Source organism: Stegodyphus dumicola, chromosome 10 (assembly GCF_044657685.1).
Source record: "Stegodyphus dumicola isolate Sdum_Otavi_A_Nest chromosome 10, ASM4465768v1".
Taxonomy (NCBI): domain Eukaryota; kingdom Metazoa; phylum Arthropoda; class Arachnida; order Araneae; family Eresidae; genus Stegodyphus; species Stegodyphus dumicola.
Genome location: NC_140777.1, coordinates 139,792,015 through 139,809,159, shown reverse-complemented (window position 1 = coordinate 139,809,159; position 17,145 = coordinate 139,792,015). Strand labels below are relative to the sequence as shown.

Genomic DNA, 17,145 nt, shown 5'->3' with positions numbered 1-17,145 from the left:
AAAATGCAAAAATATTTTTTTTAAAAGTGATAGACAATAAATTTATTTATGAAATTCTACGAAAATGTTTCTGTGTACGATTACTTTTGTAGCGTGTTTTATCTATGCCTCCTCACATTTTCAATTTTAGAAAAAGAAAATAAGTCAGTGTTAAAAATTAAAAAGTTTGGTTTTATTCAAAGTCACTTGGAGATAATATGAAAAAATCTGATGTGTACGCCACACGATTTCCTTATTCGGAATATTAAATCATAAGCATTTTTCCTGCATTCCCTTTAAACTTACTGCATTAAATATATAATTTTTATAATTAATAATTAATTTATATTCGAATTCAATTTCAGGTTACAGCGCTTTTTCTGCACATCTTTAAAGTGTGCGAACATTTTTGTGACACACTGTGTATGTAATATTTTACTGTGTAGAAGATACCAGTAATTTTTTTATAGTCATCATGGCTTAAGAGTCAAGGGGTGCATAAGATGGTGACAAAACTAATTTCGGAGAATCACCATCTTTATTTTTAGTCACATCAAAATTATTTCTTTGCAAATAATATTACTTTTCAAGCATCGCTGAATACAACAAAATTTTATGTACACTGGTTTTAAAAGTACGACGTAAGCATTTTAGGCAAGACAGCATAGCGGCGCAGAGTTGTTTGCATGGCAGAAGTCAGGAAAAAGGAAGGCGTAGTTCTTCGCGAAGCAGTATTTATACTACGTAGGTACTTATATAAAGCTAACCCATTATTGGTTAATTTTAGTTACCTTTTTTAAGCAGTGTTATGTAATTTGGAAAGATCTAGAATTTGGGAGAAAGGATGAACTTAGGGGGAGAACGTAAAATTTAGAATAGTCAATTTTGAGGTTGCCAATTATTTCTTAACATAGCCATCGTGGTGCTCAATTACATATTATAGCAGTTCCATATACAAAATTTCAGCGTTCTGAGGCTACTCGTTTTTGAGTTATGCGAGATACACACATATAGTATGTACAGATGCCATGAAAAAAAATCTGTTTGAATCCATTTTAAATCAATTTTATAATTCCGTTTGGGGAAAAAGAAAGCCCTTTATTCTGTCCTTACGCACAGATATCAAACTAAAACATCGTTAAATTGAATTCGATAGCGGTCAAAATAGATATTTTCGTTGAAATATGATACCCGGAATTTTTCGTGATTACAATACTTCCTTTACTTCGTACAAGGAAGTAAAAAGGCAGAAAGTCTGAAAGAGCATAATATTAATAAGCATTCATATATTCAAATTGTGTCTGCATTGCAAAATAAATTTGATTTTAGATATGCTGATCTGACGAATTTAGAGCCTAGTTTAAAATTCTTTATAAATCCCTTTAATATTACTGATGAAGAAAACATGGTCACAGGAATTTTTAACTATTTTCATCTTAATAATATGGAACACTTAGTAAGCTTACAATTTTCAAAGCTTACAAAAATCAGGATCATGTTTTGAAATCATGTGCGGTAAAGATTAATTCTTATTGCTCAAGTAACTATGTGAGACATTGTTTTCAAATATGACTTTACTGAAGTCAAAGTTCAAAACTTACTGATTCGCACTTGGGATAATTGTTTAAAAAGCATGCTACTCAAAGTACATTCTCGATTATAATAAATTACCAGAAGAATTAGAAACACAAATTTCGCATTGATATATCAAAAAAATTATTCAAAGAGTATAAATATTTGTTATTTAGTTCAATAAAGTCATATCTTTTAAACAAAACTAGTTTGCAACTTATGCAACTTGAATTGGTGGCGCCCACTACGAATTTAAAATTTTATTTTGTGTCCTCGATGACCAAAAGGTTGCCAACCCCCGCATTAAAGAATCAAACACATAATTATTTCAATCTAATTTTTATACAGTGTCTTCAACAAAAAACAATTTAAGTTCCAAATGATTTTTAGATAGTTACAGAACATGATTATTAATTATATTCGATGCAATTACTAACGCCTAGAAAAGGCATTATTAATTTCCATTTAACAGTAAAATCCTACTGATTTAAATTATGTTCAACACACACTAGCCACTAATTAAAAATAAAAAACCGAAACATGGAAGAAAAGTGTCTGAAATTCACACAACGAAATACTTGTCGAAAGGGCATTATTATAAAACTGCTAAATTTATTACTTTATTCTGCTAGACAGCCAAAATAAAATTTTGCAAATTTAGTAATCAAGTTTTTTATTCCAAAGGGGCAATTTGCCCAGAAGGACAGTTAATTTCGTTTGGCATTTTGCGTTGATTCAGTATAAACGTTGATTCACTTTTTAAATTGTCGCCACCAAACATTAGAGCCCTGTAGGATTGCTAGAACGCCCCAACCCGCCTGATCACAAAGTGATCTTATGGTCCAAAAAGGGGCGTCCCATTCACACCACAAGCGAAGGCAGCCAACGACTCGGAGAGTGCCCCAACAAAAGTTAAAACGCCAGAAACATTAGAGCCCTGTATTATATTTAAAGAAATTAAATAATGAAGAATTTGCATAAATGCATGTAAGTTTCTCGCATTGGGATAAACCAACGGTACCGAGAGCCATCCAATTTTGAATAACGTACGTTTCCACCCAAATATGGTCATCTAGAAGCCCAAATTTGGAATTTGTTTTATCTATTTCATATTTTGTAAAACTTTAACGAATTTTTGATTAACAAACTCAACGATTTCAAAGCGAGCAATGGCAACACTGTACGAAAAAAAAAGGACATTTTTATCTCCAGCGCGCGAGACTGTGTGTCGGAAATTCTAAAGATACGCTCATTTTTAAATTTTGCGATATTGCTGTTGAACTGAATTTTATGGTTTAAGTGCGAAGAACATGATATTTAATTAATAAAGGTAACACACAAAATGTTAAAAAAACGCCCCTTTGAGCGTAATGCGAAATCTGAAGGCTTTCAGATTTTTTTTAATTTAAAAGTCTAAACATTCGCTTAGTAAAGTTTAGTAAATACTATTCCAGTTTCTTTGGTTGCAGCTTTGATGATAACGAGACAGAGTATGTGGAAATTACAATACTGTTACGAAGTTTGTATTTTGATACGTAATGCTACTAGAATTATAATTAAAATTGTTGTATTTCCCGTACAATGCAGGGCGAGACAAATTTTGAGAGAAGCTATGCCTGCAAAATAAGAATACAGGAGCATGTGCATTTAACTTTGAGTAAATGGATATATCGGTAATTTGCATTGAAATTGAATAAATGTAATTGAACACTATGTTGGCTATGTTCCAATGATCTTATTGCTTTCCAGAAGTACTCGAAATTTCTCGTAACCGGTTGAAAATTATAAGGCGGGAGAGAGAGGGTCTCAGTTCACTTGCTTAGTTATTGTGTCGAGCTGTTTACTTCAGCGTGAACTGAGATATCTGAATTAGCATTCTCTTTAGATATGCTTTGTATTTAACGTTTTAAATATTATGAAGTATAACTCCTGATTATATTGCGTGATATTGTGAAGACTTGTACGAAAATCTCTGAGGAAAATTCCAGAGTTTTGATATATTTCTTTTGATCAGAAAAAATTGTATTAACCTATTATCAGAAGGTAAGTAACAATACATTCTACTATTTATGCTGCTGAAACTTTTAGGACCATGCATAGCTTCAAATTTAATCTTAATACTTGCACGTTTTGTAACATAAATAAAGGGAAAACACTTCGAGTTTTTTCAGCAACAATTTATAGTCCATAATCTAATTGTTACATGGTATTTAGTGAAATAATCTTCATGTAACCTTGTGCAAATAATGAGATTTACATAATAACCTTGTTACGGGTTTTACTTTTATGCCAATTAACATCTTCATAGTGAAAAATCTGATTTTCCCATAAAGCAAATCAAAATATCTTCAAGACAGTACAAGAGCATGTTTAATCATATCTTCATTTTTCAATCTCATTTGAAAGTTTTTTCATTTACTTGCTATAAGTATGTATAAATATTGATTATCAATCACAAAAAATAAATAAAAACTACATCTTAATAAATACTTTTAAGCTATCACAAAAAAATACAAACAGATTACTCCTATCTCTTAAATACGGGTGTTGATGGAGCAATCGAAATCAACGAACCGTTTACACTTTTTGAAAGCAGCGCTTGATTACTGCCTAGGTCTACAAAGTTCAAGTTTTGTGACCTTGAAAATAATCTAATTCCTCATTCCTCATTCCTCATAATCTCGTTTTCTCAACAGCAAAAGCAGACATGGAAAAAATTTAAAACAGCGCTTTGCCTAGGCTCAAAGAATCTTAAAATCATGTCTCAGCATAATAAATTTCAGAAAATCGTGCCTTTTTATTAGAAAATTTGAAAAAAAAATTCACTTTTAGATTAATTATATGAGAAAAATCATTCACATATAAAAAATAAAGAGTTAATTGAGATAAAAATTTGCGAATACCCCAGTAATTTTGTCTTTTTGCACACATATGAGTAGTAAGCTTATTTTATGCAAAATACCCCAGAAATATTGCATTTTGTGACACATGCAGGTAGTTATAAATATTTTACATTTCGTATTTAATACACATTGGAAACTTAGCTATAACTTAGTATTTCATCTTGGTATGGCCTATTTGAAAAAAAATAATAATAATAATAATGGTGCAGAAAGGATATTTTTGGCATATTTTAAAGCAATGAACGAGCAAAAATTAAAACTTGCAAATTACAATACTATAATGAAAAATCTATTTCATTTGCTTTTAACAGTAAAATTATAAAAGTTTAATAATATGTAATAAAATTTTATTAAGCAAAATGTTTAGAAAATGCAATGTAAAGTATATGTAGTAAAATATATGTTTTGCTATGAATTCGATAGCAAAAAGAGAAAAAAATTAAAAAATAAATAAAAAGACTACAAGCTTGTTCCTACATCATTGTAGAAACATAAAAAAGTAAACTAAAATAAATAATACGCACAATGAAAATGACAAATTATAACATCACATAAGGGCACACCACACTATGCGAAAATGAGATGAGATGTAATTACCAAATAAGGATAAATCATGCCCCCCCCAAAAAAAAAATGTGCTAAACGCGCATGCGTAAACATTAAACGCGCAAGCGTAACATTAAACGCGCATGCGTAAAGCATACAAAAAATGTTTGTGCCTTTGAGGTCCGGATTATAGATCCGGATTAGAGACTTTGTACTGTATTAGCTATTGTAAATACAGGGTGAGGTTAAAAAAAAAGAAAATATGAAAACTTATATTTAGTAATCGCGAATCATGTAAGAAACTATGATGAAATTAGATATTTACACATATTAGCTAATATTCAGTAATTTTATGTATTTATAACTTTTTGAAATATATATTTATGGTTTATATAAAATAAGGTATTTTACGGAATTTAAATAAAATAATTATTTATATTTGCTATTCTCCTAAATGTTTATATTATAAAATGTGTAACTTATACACTGACTACCAATAAGTATTTGGACACCTATGCAAATGACGATATCTGCGGTCCCAAGGTACGCCACGGACTCCGCCGGTATATATCGTGTAGGAAACAGCATGGGCTTAAGTCGCATGCAAGATGCCTCGCAGTTTGGAGCTCTCCGATTTCGAGAATGGTATAATTATCGGATATCACAAATGTGGCCGATCCTTAAGGGGCATATCTAGCGATCTGAAGTACCCAATATCGACAGTGGCGTATGTGATTAAGAAGTGGAAGGTGAGGGGTGATTGTCGGAATGTGCCCCGAGTCAGCAGACCAACGAAACTGGGGGATAGAGACCGACGAGTGCTGTTCAGAGAAATTCGGAAGAACCGCACCAAACCGATAGCCCTCATCCGCGAGGAGTTTCAACAGGCATCCGGGAGTATTGTTTCAATGAATACCATCCGTGAGGAAGCACATCTGCTTGGTTTTCATGGTCGTGCTGCTGCCCATAAGCCTTTGATCACAAAGTCCAACCGCGCTGCTCGGTTAATGTGGTGCAAAGCACATCGAAATTGGACTGTAGATCAGTGGAAACGGGTTCTTTGGAGAGACGAATCAAGGTTCACCCTTTACCGTTCGGACGGCAGGGTCTGGGTCTGGCGTCTACCTGGAGAACGTCTCCTGCCAGAATGCATTGTGCCAACAGTCAAGTTCGGCGGAGGTGGAATTATGGTCTGGGGGTGTTTCTCTTGGTATGGGCTGGGACCCTTGGTCCCCATTCATGGTAAGCTCAACTCCGATGCCTACTGCACTATTTTGGATGGCAATGTGCTTCCTACGTTGTGGCAGTTTTACGGTTTGGACCCCTGTTACTTTAAGGACGACACTGACAGTTGACATGTTTCGACGTTAACCAAGGCTTGGTATGGTGCCAATGAAGTTCATCGAATGGACTGGCCTGCCCGGAGTCCAGACATGAACCCTCTCGAGAACCTCTGGGATGAGTAGCATCGCCGAATTCAGGGGTGCACTACCCATGCAAAATCGGTGAAGGAACTTATATGTCTTCTCCAAGCCGAGTGGAAGAAAATACCACTAGCTGTCATACAAAGACTTGTGGAAAGTATGCCCCGGAGATCCACGCTGTAATTACCTTTCGTGGAGGCTCTACCAACTATTGATTTTGAATAAAGTTAGTTTTTCTTTTCTATCACAGGTGTCCAAATACTTATTGGTAGTCAGTGTATTTACTATTATTTTATTTTTTTAACAATTAAAATTGTAATAATTTTTCACTGTATAGTCGGCTTCATTTTTCTTCCTTCCTCCCCTCCTTTTCCTAATTCAAAACAGTCAATTTTTTAATCATCTATAGCAACTGAATCTATATATAAGTTATTATTCTGTAAGTATTATTCCTGTGAGCTTTTCTCCTGTGGGCATTTTTCCGGTTACCGGGTAAAACATATAACATTATCCAGTTAACACTCTTTAATTTACTGTTTTGTATCTTACAGATTTAGTTTAAGATGCATTTGATTTTATACACTGATACTGGAAGCAGAGAATAATCATTTTGAGAATAAAAATTTATAATCAAAAGTCAACTTAGATGCATGATCATCACAAATCAGCTAATCTAATAGTATTAGCAAATGAAAATTCTGTATTTGATTTATTAGATATTAAAAGAATAAATACGAAATTCCATAAAAATTTAAGCAATACATTTGTTTTAGATATAATTTTATTGCATAAACCGAAAATTACAAATTACTGAAGAACGTTTTTTTTTTTTTTTTAAATTCCCAAGTGAGTGCTGAAAACCTTACCATCAGTCCCGATTTTCAGCATTATAAAAATGTATTGCTTAAGCCCTGCAGTGTAAAAAAGTGGATTACTTAAAAAAAAAAAAAAAAAAAAAAAAAAAAAAAAAAAAAAAAATTTATCTAGAATTCTGAACTAGATTTTGCAGAAAATATACTTTCATAGCCAATTCTGCATACAACAGGCTTACCTCTGATTTTTTTTAAATGAAAACAGATCTCTATGCACAGGAAGAATAAAACTGTTGTTCTCTCCATATACATGGGGAATTTTTTCATTAAAAAAAAAAAGCATTAGAGAATGGCACTATATATATATGTAGTGGGGAGTTGAAGATGCTAAATAACAATTCCAACGTGTTTTCCACACCACAGAACATTTAATAAAGATAATCAGAAGAAGGTACAGATTAGATTAACTACAAGTGCCGTTTGATACAAACAGGATTCTGTATAGCTTTTGCCAGTCTTATCACATAACCGATTAGTGCCTACTCGCACTTTCTGATGTATTATACAGTCAATTTACCACCTTCGCGTGGAAAACTACAGTTCTACACCTTCACGTGTAGACAGACATCTCACCAACTTCGCGTGGGATAGCAGAAGAGTATCTGTCATACTCCTCTTTCACCTCGCTGCTGGCGCATCGGTGAGGCCCTCTGGTAGTTGTGTCGCCCTTACAAATACCACATATATATATATAATAAAAATAAAGAATATGTAAAAGATAAATTATAATTTAAATCAGCAGGGTAAAGCAATTTCCCTTCTCTGTTCTAAAAGCAGTAATTTCTCTTTGCACTGCGTCATTTCGAGACTAATCGATGTCATATGACTCTTACATAATTCTGATGACGTAAATGGAACTAAAAATCAAACAGCCAATAATAATTTTACAGTAGTATTAATTATCCAATCAAAATGCATTCAGAACCAAAACTAACTTGGTCTGAATTAAGATTTCATCCTGAACATAATGCACTCGCTTTCTACTCTTCGGCCTAGCTGGACCGCTGTCTGCTGCTCTCTTTTTATTACAAACCTATCAAAAACGTAAACATTTCGAAATAGGCACAAATAATGTGCCAAGTTGTTTGTGGCCGCAATATGTTTACTGAAATAAAATGAAGGTTTAATCTGCCTCGGCTGCCAGTTTCCTATTCATTGTGGATCAGCATTTTGCACCATCAAAATTCTTGTTCTTCATTAAGGATTCTGTCTAGGAATAAATAGAAAGGGCTAGTTCATTCCTTTGTTCGACTCCTCGCCGACGCGAGCCTAATGGGGGAACTTAACCGGCAATAATCTGACGTCACTGTGATGCACTTGTTCTGATTTCTGCAGTTTCATTCTGCTGCGAGATGTTATTTTAAAGGTTACATATCCCAAATTAATTTTAATCATATATATTTGTTTTCTAATAATGTAAATATTTAAATATAATTATATATATATAATTGTAGTCATTTTTTATTTTAAATTCTTTGTTGTTAAGTATCGTTTATGGAACATGGCTTTTTGCGCATTAGTAACGTGCCATAGCACTTACAGAAGTACGAAAGAATGAGATATTTTATTTCATGGGACCAAAGGACTCAAACGAGAATTTGATTTGACGAAAGAATGGATACACAAATGTCAAAGAGAAGCTTCTATTAATGTGAAGAGCAGAAAAATCTGCAGCGAACATTTCCTATGCAGTGTTTATGAAGATGATATGCAAAATCGCTTGTTTGGATAGCCACAAAAAGAAACTATTGAAATTGAATGCGTGCCGAAAGTAAGTTATGATGACAATAATAAATCGAAATTGATGATGACAGTAATAAATCAAATGTTAATGATTTTGAAATAAAACTCACAAGTGAAAATGTAGATATTCCTGAATGCCCTAAAACAAGAAGTTTAAGGATAAACAAGAATGCATTAATAATTTGAAGAACAAAATAATATCCTAAGAAAATTGTATTAAACTATTTGAAAAATAGAGAGAAGAAATATTTTAGAATGTTTATGCAGCGAAAAAGAAGGTGGACGACATCTAGAAAGAAATTGGTACAGTCAAAAGTCGTTAATTCGGACACCCATAATCCGAAATGATATATAATGCAGACCTCAAAGCTACAAAATTTCTGCGCGCACAGGCGTTTACGCGTGCGCGTAAGACCTTTACGGCTGCGAATATTCGTGTGCGCATGCGCATAATACGTTTACGCATGCGCGTTTAATGTATAACGGACGGTATAAGCTAAGCTAAAATTATCTAATTCAGTTAATGTTGCAGATTCCGTTGTTCCATAATCTTCGAATTGGATCCGCCTTATTGTTTTTTGAAGACTGTTAGAGCAATTTTATAAAACTAAGCTTGAACTTTCGATTATGTCAAATAGAATTTCCGATATATATTTACTAATATGTAAAGGATCTACAAAGCGAAAGAATGTTTCGAAATCCGAAATCTGTTTATCAATTTCACGCTGCTCTGCGGCCGGGTGGGGGGGGGGAAACGCCGCGGCGCGCAATGAATTGGAAGTTCATCTGTCAGCACTATCCTCATCTTCAGGGCAGATGTTTTTCTTTTATTTGGCTCATAATTCTTTACTAAATGTAGTATTTCATCTCGATGTACTTCGTTTTTGATATGATTTAAATCAAGTTCCTCGTCATAATAATTCGCTTCCGATAGTGAAGAACGTGACACGGAGGTTATTGAAAACGAAAAAATTTCGATTGACTAATTAGTCGGTATTCTCGACACAGCAATTATAGGACTTGAACAGCGGAACTTTGTAACTAAACAAGAAATTATGTCTGTTTAATAGAATTAAAGAAAAAGTATTATCACATGAAACGAAGCAACTTAAACAACTTACATTGAAAGTAATATTTAATAAAGTAAACAAATAAATATTAAGCTTTTTGTAGATTTCGATACCCATTAGATCATAATTGTTCTTTATTTCATAAATTACGGTTTCATATTTTTAATTTTGTAATTTCTGCATGCCATCTTACCATATTTAAACTGATGATCTATAATCCGGAATCGCCGAAGTCCCGACGAGTCCGGATTAACGACTTTTGACTGTATCAGAAATTAAAATCTAAAATAGCGAAATTTCGGGGGGGGAGAAGCACAAATCGGAGAATTTGGAAAACCGTCTAAAGCCTATTTTTATAAAGACGCAGATTAATGCATTGCTGAAAAAGAAGGAAAAAATCAGGTGGACTAGTGAAGATATTTCACATTTCATTGCCATAAGAGCTCTGCTATCTTAAAGCTATTATTTTTGGAAAGAAAAGAAATGGAATTCCTTTACCTAGTACAGTCAAAAGTCGTTAATCCGGACTCGTCGGGACTTCGGCGATTCCGGATTATCGATTTTTCCGGATTATAGATCATCAGTTTAAGTCTGGTAAGATGGCACACAGAAATTATAAAATTAAAAATATGAAACCGTAATTTATGAAATAAAGAACAATTATTATCTAAAGGGTATCAAAATTTACAAAAAGAAAACGCTTAATATTTATTTGTTTACTTTATTAAACATTTCTTTCAATGTAAGTTGTTTAAGTTGCTTCGTTTTATGTGATAATACTTTCTCTTTAATTCTATAAACAGACTTAATTTCTTCTTCAGTTACAAAGTTCCGCTGTTCAAGTCCTATAATTGCTGTGTCGAGAATACCGACTAATTAGTCAATCGAATTTTTTTCGTTTTCAATAACCTCTGTGTCACTTTCCACTTTCTTCACTATTACTTTAAGCGAATTATAATGACGAGGAATTTGATTTAAATCATATCAAAAACGGAGTACATCGAGATGAAATACTACATTTAGTAAGGAATTATGAGCCAAATAAAATAAAAACATCTGCCCTGAAGATAAGGATAGTGCTGACAGATAACCTTCCAAATCATTGCGCGCCGCGGCGTTTCCCCCCCCCCCGCCGCAGAGCAGTGTAAAATTGATAAACAGATTTCGGAATGGTTAGAGAAAGGAAGTATATGCTTTTATCCATTTTTTGCAGCAATTCCACTTTTTGTTTAACGGACTTCGAAACACACTTTCGCTTTGTAGATCCTTTACATATTAGTAAATATATATCGGAAATTCTATTTGACATAATCGAAAAATCAAGGTTACTTTTATAAAATTGCTCTAGCAGTCTGCAAAAAATAATAAGCCGGATCCAATTCGAAGATTAAGGAACAACGCAATCTGTAACATTAACTGAATTAGATAATTTTAGCTTAGCTTATACCGTCCGTTATACATTAAACGCGCATGCGTAAACGTATTATGCGTATGCGCACACGCATATTCGAAGCCGTAAAGGTCTTATGCGCCCGTAAAGGTCTTTCTGCGCATGCGTCAATGCGAAGAATGCGCAGAAAAGTTGTAGCTTTGAGGTCCGGATTATAGATCATTCCGGATTATGGGTATACGAATTAACGACTTTTGACTGTATTAGCATATTAAAGAAATCGTGCGCTAAATTTTAGTGTAGTCCAAGAGTTCTTACTCTAAAGAAGGAAAGAGGCGGATATTTGAATTCTGTAGAAAAAATATGTGTTCTCAGTTTTGACGAAATGCATATAGATTGCAAACTCTGCTATGACTCTAAACTGGACCAAGTTCTTGGTTCTTTTCAAAATGTGCAGTTTGTTTTAATCAGAGTTCTCATTTTGGGCTCTGCCTCAAATTACTGAGAAACCACGTTTCAGATAAAGGATTTGTTTTAGAAGATGGAACTGTTTTAAATTTTGATATTATTAAAGAGGTTTTAAATAGAGATTCAGGAGAAATCAAATTGTGTCACAAACTAAAACCGAATTATTTAATGGTCAAAGGAAATGAGAGACAAAAAGGTCGCTCCAGAGAAAATATTATTTTCAAGAACTATCGGAAAAGGTATACTCCACGTCACAGGAAATCAAAAGCATCTGATTTCTATGAGTTAAGCGATAATATCTTCGGTATTATGAATAGTACCAACAAGAATAACAAGTACTTAACAAACTAATTTTGTTAAGTACTTGCTAAAGTTATTCTTATAGTATCTTTTGTAACTAATTATTAATTCGATTTTGTGCTAGATTATTAGCATTCTAATTCTTGGACTCCAAGAATTAATTAGTAAATTTTAGTGTAGTCCAAGAATTAGCATTCTAATTCTTTCTAATTCTTGGACTACACTAAAATTTAGCGCACCATTTCTAGATAAAATTATAATACATAGTATAAAACATCAAAGTAAATGGAATAAAAAGACATGTCTCCTTTACTCACACTTTTAAAAAATTAAATAACTGTTTTAGGTACTGTGACTACAGCTATTTTGTCAAAATTCAGGTAACAATCTTACATACATTTATTTAATTGTAATATAGATGTAAGTATAAATTACAGAATTATTTAAAAGATATCTATTATTATATTGAATCGGAAGAGAAATATGCTAATGTAAAATTTACAATTAGGCAAAAAATCAAACGTAGATTAGCAGAAACTTTGCCATATATGTCATAATATGGGTACTTTTCCGTTTTGCCGGCGCAGGCGATAAAATAGCCAATAATGGTACAACTGATGCCAAACGCAATATCCTCGCTGGTAACTTTTTACGCCTCATTTTCAAAACAAGTAGCAGCCCTTTCTTATCAGATTGATTATTTCTTTCAATACTGGCAAGCAATTACATAGAATTTTTACCCGGATAGTTCAATTTTATGCCTAAGGCCATTCGCGGTAATTAAGTCAATTAGGATGCAATCACACCGCTCACCTGAAAGCGAAAATATAGAAAAGGCAAAGACAAGGGTTAAATTTATCAATTCTAATGAGAATTCACTAGCAAAGTAAAGCATTGCAGTTTTACATAATTTCTGAGTAAGCTATTCGTACGAATTGAAATAATTCTTGCATTTAAACTTGTATTCCAAACTAAGATTTAACTTGAAGTTGATGTAGATAATTACTGAGAGAATTAGATTTTTGTAGCGTAGTTTACGTGGGATGAGATCACTTTGGGTCACGTGATACGAACCAGGATGAACCATGAAAGCATAGTAAATTCTTAAATGTCTTTTTACAAAATTTTAAAATCTATTAAAACGTTATTATGCCTTCAAAATAAAAAACTCTTAGAACTAGCATTTGTTAACATTTTTTATGTGTATACTGTATGTTGCCGCCAATAAAGTCTGCTTGGCGAGATTTGCTCCGGCGAAACGGAAAAGTACCCATATATGTTTAAAACTATGTAAATATAAAGTTATTTTTTGAGTAAACTTAAATAGCTGCTATTATAGTTAACTTAGAAGCAGTATAAAAATTCTCTTAGTTAGCAATCAAATAAAGAAATGATTATAAATAGACGTGCATTAAATAAAAAAACCTGCAAATAAAAAAGAAAGAAACTTAATGTTAAAAGAGTAGCGCATTTTATCTATTATTTTAAAATTGAGTAAGTATTATTCAATTGTCTCTTCCAAATTACAGCTATCTTTCACACACAGCTCATTTTAAACGCTGGTTCAAAAACGCTAATTTCTAAGATGTGAATTGCATCTCCGTGCTCAATGTCATCATGACTACTTCATCGCTTCTCACTTTCTCCTTCCGGGGGAAAAAGCTCTTTGAGCCCTTCTCTTCTAAGTCCTGGATTCTGTCTTGTACGTTCTACACTGTCAGTATTGTCAAGTCTCATATATTGTCAAGTTTTTATTACATATATATTATATTATATGACTGTGGTTAATTTTTTGAAGGTTATCATAGTATTTTCTTGTCTTCATCAAATTAAATTCAAATGTCATCAAATTTTGCCAAATCACTTGCTGCGGCCACTTTAATCCTGAAAAACTAATAAACCTAATAAATATCCTCAGTCATACTTTTGAGACATGAGAAATACAGTTTACCTTACAACTAGTTGAATTTTGCTGATCAACCAAACAAAACAAGAAATATAGAACTGATACCCCAACCTTTTTGATTCACTGTAGATACTTTTATTAGGCTGTCTCATTAATTTTTTAATATAAAGACATGAGTACCAATTGCATAATCTAACTCCATAGTTACTTTGGCATTCATGGCATTGATATTCAATTGCAAGTAATGATTTATGATTGCCTAACAAAAGGCTTTAGGCTTTTTGAAAATGGGACAAATATTTTTAATAAAAATTTTAGTACACCAGGGAATAGCAAGAAACAATTTTCATGAGTTTTTTTTATTCTGTTTATATTGTAACTAGTGACTGCAATACCATTACATAAAATATGGTATACAAAGTAATGGTATCTTGTGCTATTTTGCAATTCAGTAAAACTGGTATTTACTAAGGCAAAATACTGGTATTTTCAGTACTAGCTATAAATTATAAATCTTTTTTACAGTAAACGGTTTAATTTAACTTATGTGCATCTACTGGTATTTGAAATACATATTTTTAAATTGATGCCAGCAGTACCTACAATCATTTGCTACCTTACTTCCATTCTGATCTCTCTTTATCTGTGTAAGGTTGTCAAGTATGAAGTGTGTATGAAACCTAACCTCACATCACATGACTTAACACTGCCAACTGGCTTTCATTGGAATTCTTAGACCTTGATTTCTTTGCCTGTGCCTCAAAGGATTCTCGTAACTATTGCTACATGATAATCTTTAAGCTTATAATTTTTCCTGAATAATGCTATCACTTCTTTCAGATACTGTTACCTTAATATTCAAAAAGTGGCTTTTGCATTCACTAAGAATTGAGCAGCATCACCTAGGAGCCCTTTAATCAGAACTGCTTAGTTCAGCAATGATCATAGTGAAATTGTGCGTAGTGTTTTAAATGTTTTTAAATATTTTTTTAATTGATGAGCTCCTTTTTAAAAAAATAAGTACACATTTCGTAGTACATTTTATTTATTGTTCATAACATTTGCATTTGTAATGTATATTTTTTCAGTTTCATTTATCCATAATGAATAATAATGACTTCAAAAGAACATAAAAACTTGTTAGAAGATGAAGGACTTCAAGGTAAATATTTAAAAGAAGTAAATCATTAATTATTAACAGTACCACCAACCAGCATGGATGTAGAAAGAGCACTTTTAACAGCAGATAATTTGTGCACAAAAAATACATTCCAGGATGACAGTTCATTAGATGCATTATGCTTTTTATGATAACATTACAAAAATATGTAGTTAATAAATTGGTATTTTCTATTAATAAATATTATGTAATAGATTACAGAACAAGATTTTTATTCAATATTTATTCTTCTTAATAATAATACAGTAAGACCCCGCTTAACGTGGGGGATACGTTCCATTGAAGTAGAGCGTAATGCGAAACACCGCTAAGCGAGGCTATCTTAACATGTAAATAATGGGGTTAGGGGAAGATGGATAAAAAATGGTTAGGCATTAAATTTAATAATGTTTTTTTTTTTAATAAAAATAAAATCGAACATTTATTTCTTACAAAAATAAAAACAATATAAACGCATATACTTTTAAAAACAAATAAAATTCTCAGTCAGATCATTCAGTCTATTCTGGGTTTCCAATTTTCTGCCTTTTTGTCAAGAAGGCATTATGATAGATTGGCTTAATGGCATATTGCGTTCAATTTCGTCGTCAATACATATAGACAGTCGTTTTCCCATTTCCTCTATAATGTTATTTCTAGAACGGGTAATTCTAGTTGCAGAGCTTCACGTAGTTGCAGTTGCCGATGACAGTATTTTTTCTTTATTCTTAAGAATTGTCCTTATTGTTGAAGTTGCCAAAATCAATGCAGCACTAATTTGAGATTGACGTTCACCAGAATCTAATCTTCTAATCACTTGCATTTGAGTTTCCAGTGAAATACTTTTTCTAGTTGCTTTCTTTTCGTTTTTTATTATCACCCATGATTAAAACTAAAGATCATAATATTTGTCACTGTATTAATCGTTATAGTATTATACAAATTTAAACTTACAATAATGTCAACAGATGTTTCAAATGATAAAAATGCGTCCACAAAGCAAGAAACACAACTACACTGTTTCGGATATGTTATTTGGAAACCTAGCGCTGCGCACAATTTCGGAGAATCCCCGGGTTGAAATAAAAGAGCGCTAAACCGAAACAGCGCTAAACGAAACAGCGTTAAGCGGGGTCTTACTGTACTATATCTTTTGCTCCTTTATTGTATTGTAATACTGTAATGGTTTATTTTCTATATTAATTTTTTTTGTTCCTAATGTTATAAACTATTATTTTATTGCCCTTGTAATATTTGATTGTAGTAGTTGTTCCTTTATTGTACATTTGTACATAAAAAAAATTTATACTTTTATAGTTATGCATTTTTCGTATAAAACCAATATGTCCCCCCCCCCAAAAAAAACTGAGTTTTTCTTTTCTTTTCTTTTCTTTTTTTTTTTTTTTTTGAAAAATTCTAAATATTGCTACAAGCTTTAAAAAAATACCGGTAATGTGTTATTGATCCAGTATTGAAACCACTAATTGTAGCCTACATAATAAGTTTACGCATGTGCGTTTAATGTATAACGAACGGTATAAGCTAAGCTAAAATTATCTATTTCAGTTAATGTTGCAGATTGCATTGTTCCTTAATCTTCGAATTGGATCCGGCTTATTATTTTTTGTAGACTGTTAGAGCAATTTTATAAAAGTAAGCTTGAACTTTCAATTATGTCAAAAAGAATTTCCAATTCTGGAGCTACCAAAGGATCTACAAAGCGAAAGCATGTTTCGATGTCCATCAAACAAAAAGTGGAATTGCTGCAAAAAATGGATAAAGGCATATCCTTTGTTTCTCTAACCATTCCGAA

The 17,145-nt window shown here is 32.4% G+C and overlaps 1 protein-coding gene across 5 annotated transcripts in view; it reads right to left on the bottom strand.

The window, feature by feature from the left end:
- The window catches only part of LOC118204729 (ATP-binding cassette sub-family C member 10), a 142,321-nt gene that overhangs the window by 114,524 nt on the left and 10,652 nt on the right, over positions 1-17,145 (bottom strand). The window lies entirely within an intron of this gene.